This window comes from Arachis duranensis, chromosome 9 (assembly GCF_000817695.3).
Source record: "Arachis duranensis cultivar V14167 chromosome 9, aradu.V14167.gnm2.J7QH, whole genome shotgun sequence".
NCBI lineage: Eukaryota > Viridiplantae > Streptophyta > Magnoliopsida > Fabales > Fabaceae > Arachis > Arachis duranensis.
The window spans coordinates 94044989-94055270 of NC_029780.3; the positions used below are offsets into that span (position 1 = coordinate 94044989).

Sequence of the window (10282 nt, forward strand, 5' to 3'; positions counted from 1 at the left end):
CACCAGGGGCTTTTAACATTCTATTCTTATCATTTACAGGAACATAACCAAGTTATTCTTACTGTCCAATCATCAAGTCTTACTGCTACCACCTCATAAATGATAAGAAGAAATAACCTGTACTTTCAAATCTGAAAATTAACTTTACAAGATTTACAAAAGAAACATAAACAGTCATAACAAAAATATAAAGGATACCAGTATTCATGTGAATCAGAGTTAGTCTAATGTTAATAAAAACATTCTGTAAAGGCAGAAATTAAATATGAAATTAGATGCAGCAGTAGTCTGCACGCATATGCAGGTTAGTGTGAAGTTAAATGTGGTAGTAGTCCGCACACATATGCAAATGCAGAAGCTTTAAAAAAAGTATGAAAATAAAGAACTGAAAATTCTTTATTGAAGAAAATTGAAGAAAACTTGGAGAAAGAAAAGATAAAAGTAAAAGGCTTACAAAGGATTCTTAGAGCTTCTCTCTCTAATTTCTCTCTAATCTTATGTTTCTAAAAACTCTGCCTCAAAATGTTGCGGAAGCATGCTTTTATAGACCTAAAGATTCTATTCTTATAGTTCAGGTAATGTTGACCTACACTATAGCTACAGTACCAGTTAATAATTTTACAAATTAAAATACAAAATTTTATGAATAACTTTAATCTTCTTCTAAATTAATTCCAGAAAAGTCATCTTCATTTTGAATATAATCACTGGAAGAGGCTGTTGAGGAGTTTTGATCTTGTTTCCTTTCTTGGTCTTCTTCAGCTTGAAGTAGCTGTAATATTTGCTGTAAATTTTTCATAAATGATTCTTTGGATTGAGACCCTGCAAGACCTGCTGTAATCTGGGCCTTTTGACTGAAAAAAATAGATGTTTCATGATCCATTACCTTGACAAATTGATGATGTTCTTTGAACCATTTCCTTACTTCGTCAGGATGAGCCATGGTTGAATCAAATTAGGACCACCATTTGACGTATGCATTCCTTTGAAGCATTGATGGAATTTTAGGATGATCTTTCTTGCCAAATCTGTATTGCCATGAGAATATTCGTGCCAATGTAAATATAGAAAAGAACTTCAAGTCGCGGGATAATGAATTCCTTTTGGTCAAATTTGTGTTTGAAAATCTTTAGCCCCTCATCGGCAGGTGGGGGTAAAATTTCAAATAGTGGACCAAAATAATACTACTATTGAAAAAACCAGTTTGAAAAGTGATAATTAACATTTCTTTATTGAATAGTCTATATATACACACCAATCACTAGAACTTACCAATAAAATTCAATTGCTTTTATATTCACCAGAAACTTTTCAAAACACGATTCTTAAATCCACATATTCCAAATGAGTCTTCAATACAAAGTCTCTAAATATCACCATTTTTCATCATTATTATTATTCAATTTTCACTCAAGTTCTTCTAAAACTTCAGCAGCATTTCTCCTAAAAATCAGACTTGGCCACTCTTCAAGGGTCCCGTCCTAACCAAACAGTTTCCCAACGTTCCCATCAAACTTTCATTAACCACCTTAGCACCAACTCAACTCAAAGAAGTCAACAAAATCAACAATTCGAGCAACCAATCACTTTTAAATTATCAGGTAAACAATCACAATCCATAACCACAAACAATCCAACTTCTCATTTAATTTTATTGCTTAAAAATCCGAAATTATTTAACTAGTTACATTTATCCAAAACAGTTCAACTCAATCCATAAGACTTACAATCATAGAAAAATGTATTTTTCACATTAATATTGAATTATAACAATTCCATGAAATAAAATAGTTTTTAAAAATAGCCTACCTCGATCACGACTCAACTACGCGACAAACTCCATTTATCCTTTTAGTTCATAGCAACGGTAGCCGCAATGTCCACAGAAACTCCGCCATAACGTTGCGACAGCAACAAATACAGTATGCAACCTTGGCAACTCAACCCTAAGACATTAACGTTGCAAGATCCTCAGTATTTATAACAGAATAACAGCGATAAGTGTTTCAGGACAAGAGTTACTCACTCTACCAAAAAAGAATGAGAGAATGGAATAGCTCCAGTGACGACATTTTAGCGAGCAAAACGACGGCAAAGAGCAACGATGGCAACGCAGTAGCTTGGAGACAGTGTACCATTCCCTCCTTCTCGAATGTAGCAACGCCAACATTCACTACCGTCACCTCCTCTCTTCCGGTCAAACCTAAACGGCGACAGCAGCTTCTTCTGACGGGTTTCGACGTGCTCCAGCAGTAACGACAAGGGAACCCACCAACAACTTCACTAGCAAAGGATGGCTTTGATGGCGGCGGCCATGGATGCTCGGCAACGAAGATCCGACGAAGCTGGCAGCGAGGCGCGATGACGGCGACTCCTTCCTCATCCTCGCGTCGTGACTCTCTCTCTCATGAAAAAGAATTCATTAGTGAAAAGCATAAATGTCTGAAGATCTTAGCGAAAAGAATTCATTAGTTGTTAAGAAACTCTCTCTCATGGAAAATATTAAGAATGTTAAGGAAAAGAAAAGAGGATATGAGAGGAAATATAAGAAAAAGATTATGGAAATCAAAGAAAATGTTACAAATTCAAGCGGCGATGAAGGAACAAGAATTACAAATTATTAAAAAAATAAAGATAAGTTCAAAGAAAATGGAAATGGAAAGAACGGCCAAGGAAAGAGAAAGAGAAATAGATATGCAAATAATTTATGCTGACACGTCTATAATGAGAGAAAAACGACGAGCTGTTCATGAGATTACATGTGATAAAGTAATTAATATGTAGTTTACTTAATGGTTTCTTCTATTCATAGAGTTAAGTAGTCTGTTTTATTTTTATTATGTATTACCACATGTAATATACTTTGTTTTATTCCATTTTGGGATGTAGTATGTTTTGTTTATTTGTAATGTAACTTTTAAAATTAGTAAATATTATTATACGTTATTGTTTATGAAAGTAACAGATGCAAAACTAGCCGTTGCAAAATATTGAATAATAAAGTTGTCTTTGAAAATCTTTGCCAAAATATATGCGGGTGGTGGAACTTTTTACTTCAATTTATATTGATGGAAGAATATTTTTTCTATAAATACCAGAAATAGAAATAGGTCAATACAAAGAAAAGAAAAAAACAAAAAAAAAGTGAGAGAGAAGAACCCGAAGAGAAGTGATTGAAAAAAGAAAGTTAAAAGAAATTAATAGTGATGTGTATAGAAGAGAATTTAGAGATCATCATCCGAATAAATTTTAAAAAAGAACTACCAAATTTCAGCACAAAAATTTGTTACTGAAAAACATCTCAAGAATTCAATATAATTAAATTTCAGTGGTACATCACTACCTTGTATTTATTTTATTCTTCATTAAAGAAAAGGCAAATACTTACTAGTGTTTTGGATGGTCTTTGAAATTTTGCTACATGAAAATTCTATTGTAATTTGCATGTGTTTTAAGATATATGCATGTGTGAGAGAATAAATTTCTGCATTTGCTTTTGCGTCTAAAATGATCCCTAAGTATGTAGGGTGTGTACTTCACATGTGCAAAGAGTGTAAATATTTGAAATATGTGATCTGAAATGAAGTGAATGTGTGTGTGTAAATGTAGGTTGCTTAAAAGAAGGAAAAAGTCGTGCCCTCTAGGATTTTGTGTGAGCTCTACTAAGATTTTGTGAATGTACCAACATAAGTGCCATTGAGTGAGAAGTTTTCACAATGTCATCAAGAGAAAATCAAAGAGAGAGAAAGAGAGAGACCCAAACTTAAGAGATGATCTAGGGGAGGAGATAGTTGTCTTGGAGAAAAGAATGTGAGATCAGAAATTGAAAGATGTCAAAGGAGTCTCATAGGGAGTATCATAGTAGATTGAGGATTTAGTACAGGGACATTGGAGGGAGCTTTTGGTGCAATTTGGAACCATTCAGAGGGGCTGAGAATCAAATCACATAAGAGTCAACATGTTCTAATTTTTCCTTGAGAATGAAGCTGATGTAATTCATATAAAAATGGGTTTTCCTTGTCTTTTCAAGTAATATATGATCCACTTGAGGAGATGGAATGTGGCCATAAAGATTGGCAAAAAAATTACTCCATAATCCCAACATGGATTTAACTTTGGGGGCTTCCAGAATTTTGTAAGACTAAAAAGGCTACAAGAAAGATAAGGGAGGTTTGGAAAAGTATTAGAGACGGAAGTCTTCTCAATGAAACCTAAAGAAGATCGGTAGATGAAGTTGAAAGTAAATTTGGATGTCACAAAAATCCTAAAGTAAACCATGAAGATAGCATGTCTGGATGGTGCAATGGCAAAAATTCATCCCAAATATGAATAGTTAGGTTTATATTGCTGTTATTGTGGCTTCATAGGCCAAGAAACAAAAAGCTGCAGCAACTTTTTGGAGAATTCTCAAGGCAGACAGAATTCGAAAAAAATGGAGATCCGATCTAAAAGCTCACTTCAGGGGGGTGGAGGGTTGAAGAAAAGATGGAAAATAGGAACTCAAATAAAAGGAGACGGGCTTATGGCTCTGATCAGTCAACCCGAAAACCGACTACAGTTAGCCTCATCAAGAGTTTTTCTCAGCTCTCTATTTCTACAGAAATAAGGGATAATGCAGCAAGTAATAAACCAATAGTTCATGGGTCTGAAATTATGGCTCACCTAGTAACTAATTCAACCCTATGTGAGGACCAAATGCCTCCAACTTTAAGAAACCAACATCGCAGCATCAATCAAAGTGGTTGAGAGGAATTGGAGGTAATAGGTGCATTTCAAATGGGTAGTAATTCCAAGGTGATCAAGGGTAGTAACAAAAAACAAAAATTAAAGCACATAGCTAGAAAGAAGTCTCTTGGAAAATAAATCAGATTAGTGGTGCTAAACGGCGAGTAGAGGAGTTGGAAGAGTGGTTTCAAAGAAGGAGGAAGGTGCCATTGTAGAGATGTTTACTGAAGGGAATGTGGGTGCCTACCCAAAAACGGCACTTCAATGCCCGTAAAGATGATGATATGGAATTGTCGGGATTTGGAAAACTCTTAGAAATTCACAACATAAAAGGGATCCAAAGGAGCCATTATCCCAAAGTGATATTTCTTTGTGAAACCAAACATTAATCCTCATTTGTGGAGACAGTTAAGAAAGTGCAGTTTCAATGATAATTATTGTGTTAACCTGAATGGTATAGCTGGTTGATTAATGGTGGCTTGGAGGATAATGTAAAAGTGGAGATAAGGGGAAGTTTAGATTATTACATCAGATTTACAGCAGAGGATCAGCAATGTTTAATTGTCTGGGAGATGTTGGGGGTTCATTTGAATAATGTAGTCCAAATTAGAGAAAACTAGTATGAGGAGATCCTGCGTGTTATAAATCAAATAGGTGAGAGATATGCAGTCATGGGTGACCTTAACACCATATTGGCAACCCACGAGAAGATCAGTGGAAGGGAGAAGTCTCCCAGTTTAATGCAGAAATTTCAGGATTTCATTAACTGAGGTGAGCTAGTTGAGATCGCATTCATCGAAGAGAAATTCACATGGTAGAATAGGAGTGGTCAGGAGGGAGCCATTAAGAAAAGATTAGACCGAGCACTAATATCTCCCAAGTTAAGAGAGGAGTATCCGAAGGCAATAGTTATTTACTTAGAAGATATCGGTTCAGACCATAAACATCTTTTACTCGGCTCAAATTCCACATCCTTAAGGAGTAAAAGACTGTTTCGGTTTCAGGTGAGATGGTGCAGGGAGGAAGCAGTGGACAGGTTGATTAAGGAGAATTGACAATTAGAACCGATAGGCTTGCCATTGATTAAGGAGACTTGACAATTAGAACCAATAGGCTTGCCATTGTTCCAATTATTTCATAAGTTCAAGAACTGCAGTCATGAAATTGTTAAATGGCAAGCATCTGGAGTAAGAGTAGCAAGAACAAAAATTGGAGAACAGGCTGCAGCAATTAAAAAATGATTCAGAACTGTCTAAGAGGAATGAGATAATCAAGCTGGATGAAGAGTTGACGAGGCATTGATCATGGAAGAGCGATTTGGAAAGAAAAGTCCCGTATTAAGTGGCTACAATATCGGGATCAAAAAACTAGATTTTTTCATTCCAAGAATCAATCTTAGGATAGGAAAAATAAGATATAGCAGTTTGAGGACGAGAATGATCTTTGGTGTACTACCTCAGAGTCAATTGAAGTTAGAGCACAAAGGTATTTTGAAGAATTGTTCTTTATAGGAGACCCCCAAGATCCGACTCCTTTATCTAAAGGACTAAGAAGGAACGTATCGGCTAAGGCAAATCATAATTTAATAAGAACAGTTTATCATGATGAGTTAAAAAAGCTGTTTTTTCTATTAATCCCGAGGCTGCACCAGAGGATGACGAATTCACTGCTAAATTTTTCCAATTCTACTGGTCAACTATTAGGATAGACATGTGCAAAGCTATAAAGAGTTTCTTTTGAGGTAACAAAATTTTAAAAAGGTTTAATCATACACATTTTTTTTAATTTCTAAGGTGCCAAATACTATGAATATGACTCATATTAAGGTATCAGTCTCAGCACAATTTTTTTATAAAATTGTCTCAAAGGTTTTAATACATAGATTGCAGCACCTTATGAATAGAATCATCAGCAACTCCCATAGTGCTTTTATTCGGGGTAAGCTTATTAGTGATAACATCATCGTGGCTCATGAGTGTATGCACTTCCTTAAAAGGCAAGACCTATGGGGATTGCGATTTTGAAATGAAACTTGATATGAGTAAGGCGTATTATAGGGTGGAATGGAGCTTTGTGTGGTTCGTGATGAAAAAGTTGGGTTTTTGTGACAAATGGATAGAGTGGATGAAAGACTGTGTCTAGTATTTCTTATTCTGTTATTGTGGATGGTTTTTCTAATGGTTATTTCAAACCAACAAGAGGGATCTGTCAAGGAGATCCCCTCTCCCCTACCTTTTTCTTATTTGTGCAGAAGGACTTTCATATCTGCTCCACAAAAGAGAATAGGATAACTTGTTTTAAAGGCTTCGATTGAACAGTAAATGTCCTATCATCAACCATCTTCTATTTGTTGACAATTATCTACTATTTTGCAAAGCAAACCAGCACAGTTTGCGAGAATTTAATTAATACCCTACAGCTATATGGTGGTGTTAGTGGTCAGGTGATCAATCTAAACAAGTCGGAGGTATGTTTTAGTAAGAAGACTCCTCAGCAGACTAAACAAGATCTGGCCAACATCTTAGAAATTTCAAATATTAGAGCATAGAACAAGTACCTTGGACTTCCATCAATAATTACAAAGCCCAAACAGAAAACCTTAGCATATGTGAAAGATAGAGTTTCTAAAAGGTTAATATATTGGAAGAGGTTCTTCCTGTCAATGAGTAGGAGAGAGGTTCTCATCAAAGCAGTTGAAACAGCTATACCAATATACTTTTTAAGTTGTTTTAAGTTATTAGAGTCTGTAATTGATGAATTACATAGTATGATGATATTTTTTTGTAGGTATAGAGGCAAAATGAAAAAAAAAAGATGCACTAGGTTGGCTGGGATGCAATGAGCAGAGAAAAGAAATTTGATGGTATGAGTTTTCAAGATTTAAAAGCATTCAACTTGGCCATACTCAGGGATGAAGACTTCTAACCATAGTTAGTAAAACTGGACCGGACCGGCCGTTTCGACCGAAAAATTGGTAAATCGGACTTAATACCGGTCCAGTCCAATCTTCGGACCGCCTAAGACATTGAACCGGCCAAACCCTATATGAACCGATGAAAACCGGACCAAACCAGTCGGGTTTGAAGGGGGAGCCTACGACGCACTAGCGTTGTGGAAGAACACCATACTCCATATGCTCTCCAATGCTGCCAAGTGTCCAGCCTTGTAAATTTTCCCCTCATTCAAGGATGTAAGGAGGAAAGTTGTGCCACCAAGCTAACACACGACTTGTTATTATATACACATATTATAATACATATACCAAGTTTTTATTTTATTTATATTCAACTTATTTTAATTTTAAAGCCACTCATTTTTAAATCAATTATATTTTATTTAACTATAAGTTTTATTAAATATATACAAATTAAAAATATAAACAAAAAAATTATTAATCATAATTTATTTTTTCTTTTCATGATTATATGATATCTATTAATATTATTTTTTCAAAAAATACTTTTAGTATATAATAATAGGTAAAGACTCACATGCAGTTGTCTTCATATGAAGTTGATAGTTAAAAATCCTTAGATGATATATAGTCAAACTTATCAAATAGGTAAAGACTCACATGCAGTTGTCTTCATATGAAGTTGATAGTTAAAAATCCTTAGATGATATGTAGTCAAACTTATCAAATCATCTAACGGTTATTAAATATTAACTTCACATGAAAATAACTGTATGTGAATTTTTACCTATAATAATATAATAATAAAATAAATATATATACCCGGTTAACCGGTTCAACTAATGACCCACCAGTTAAATCAATAATCCAATAATCTGATCGGTTCGATCATTGGTTCGGTTCTGACAACTATGCTTCTAATCAAGCAACATACTTTATTCTATAAGATTTTTAAGAATAAGTATTTTAGGCTTACCTTATTCCTGGATGCTAAAACTGGAGTTTGCCCTTCATGAGCGTAGTGAAGTCTTCTAGAAGGGAAGAAGGTCTTGGAGAAAGGAGTGAGATAGATAGTGAAAAAAAGAGGATTGGTGAAGCTTTGGGATGATCTCTGGTTTGGCATTGTTGCTCCATTTCGACTGCCCCGAACTGATGACTGAGCTCAGAATCTTCTCTGCGTGAGACAACTACTGGATGAGCCTGGTGTTTGGAACCAACAATTGATTAGAAGCAACTTCAACCAGAATATTGCTAATCAAATCTATTAAATTACTATAGAAGAAAATAAAAAACTAGCTAACCTGGATTCACCATAACTCTAGCCATTTCACAGTAAATTCAAGCTACTCTATAGCCTGTCACTTCTTTCACCCATCAATAGAGTACTTCCCTGCTAAATTCAGAGAAGTAGGAATTTGGAAAGTTGTTTGGGAACTCGGATGTCAACCAAAAATCAGAAGTTTCACTTGGAAATTCGTTCATAATGGACTAGCAGTGAAATCAAAGCTTCATGAAAGAATACCTCACCTAGATGAAGTGTGCTCCCGTTGTTCCTCGGACACAGAGACGATACTTCATGTGCTAGTGTACTGTCCAGAAATGTAAGGCATGTAAAACTCTTCCCCATTGCAAGCTCACTCCCCAGAAACACTCAACTCAAACCTTAGTAATGGTGGATTGAGCTTGTGGAGACACTGATGAAGAAATCCGAGTTTAAAGATAACCTTGCTCGGGTAAACTATCTACTTTGGGGACTGTGGTTGGACAGAAACGCTATTGTGTTTGAAGGAAAATTTTGGCCTAAGTTTTACAATTTGCAGCTGAATTTACAAGGCACCACTGTCGATAACGAAGAAGAGGACACATCCCTCTTTTAATTTCTCCAACATCTACTTGATTCTTTCTTTCTCTTTTCCTTTAGCATGTAATTCTTTTTCAATTAGGAAATTTCCATATTATTCTTATGCGTTTGCTCTGGACAATATCAATGCAATAACTAATATCTTTGCCAAAATAATGTAGGATGCTTAACGGGTATTTTTTATTTATTTAATTTTTCTTAAAACAATATCATTACACTTTAATTATTCATCACCTTTTGCTTTTTTCAATTTGTCTTTTGCCTAATTGTCTCTGCCTAATATTGGAAATTTCTACCTTTTTTTTGTCAAATAACACATATGTATATGTTTATTATTTTTTAATAAAAAAAATATGAAATAGGATTCAAACTCCCCCCTTTCATATATTCAATGAGAAACTCAGTCACTCTACTGCATCTCATTTTATTGCCATGTTAAACGCTAACTAATTCAATGTAAATTATCACTTTTTTCCTTTTTGTATTTATGTTTTTATATTACTTAATTAATATTTTTGTAAATAATATAATATGATAGTAATTATAAGCATATATTATTATAATTGGATATATTTTATAAATCTTTAAATTAACCAATGATAGAAATTAAAAGGAAATTACAATATTGATTACATTATTTTTTTCTAATATTTCTAATGTTTTATTGCAAGTTTAATCATGAGCTATGATTACTGGTTTCATAAAAGAAAAAAAATTAAAATAAATACTCTTTTCATCAAATTGTTAAAAATTAATATCTTAAGTGCTAGTGAATTATGTTG

The 10282-nt window shown here is 34.4% G+C and overlaps 1 long non-coding RNA gene across 2 annotated transcripts; it reads right to left on the reverse strand.

Moving 5' to 3' along the window:
- Positions 1-484: 484 nt before the first annotated feature.
- On the reverse strand, positions 485-9594 carry LOC110275065 (uncharacterized). 2 transcript variants are annotated; one of them, XR_008002808.1, is made up of 4 exons: positions 9167-9594; positions 8941-9029; positions 8616-8839; positions 485-1028 (listed from the first exon to the last, which is right to left on the reverse strand). It is a non-coding gene; the product is annotated as an uncharacterized LOC110275065 (long non-coding RNA). The 2 variants fall into 2 exon arrangements; XR_008002809.1 differs by lacking the exons at positions 8616-8839; positions 8941-9029; positions 9167-9594 and adding exons at positions 1810-1946; positions 2027-2398.
- Positions 9595-10282: the final 688 nt, after the last annotated feature.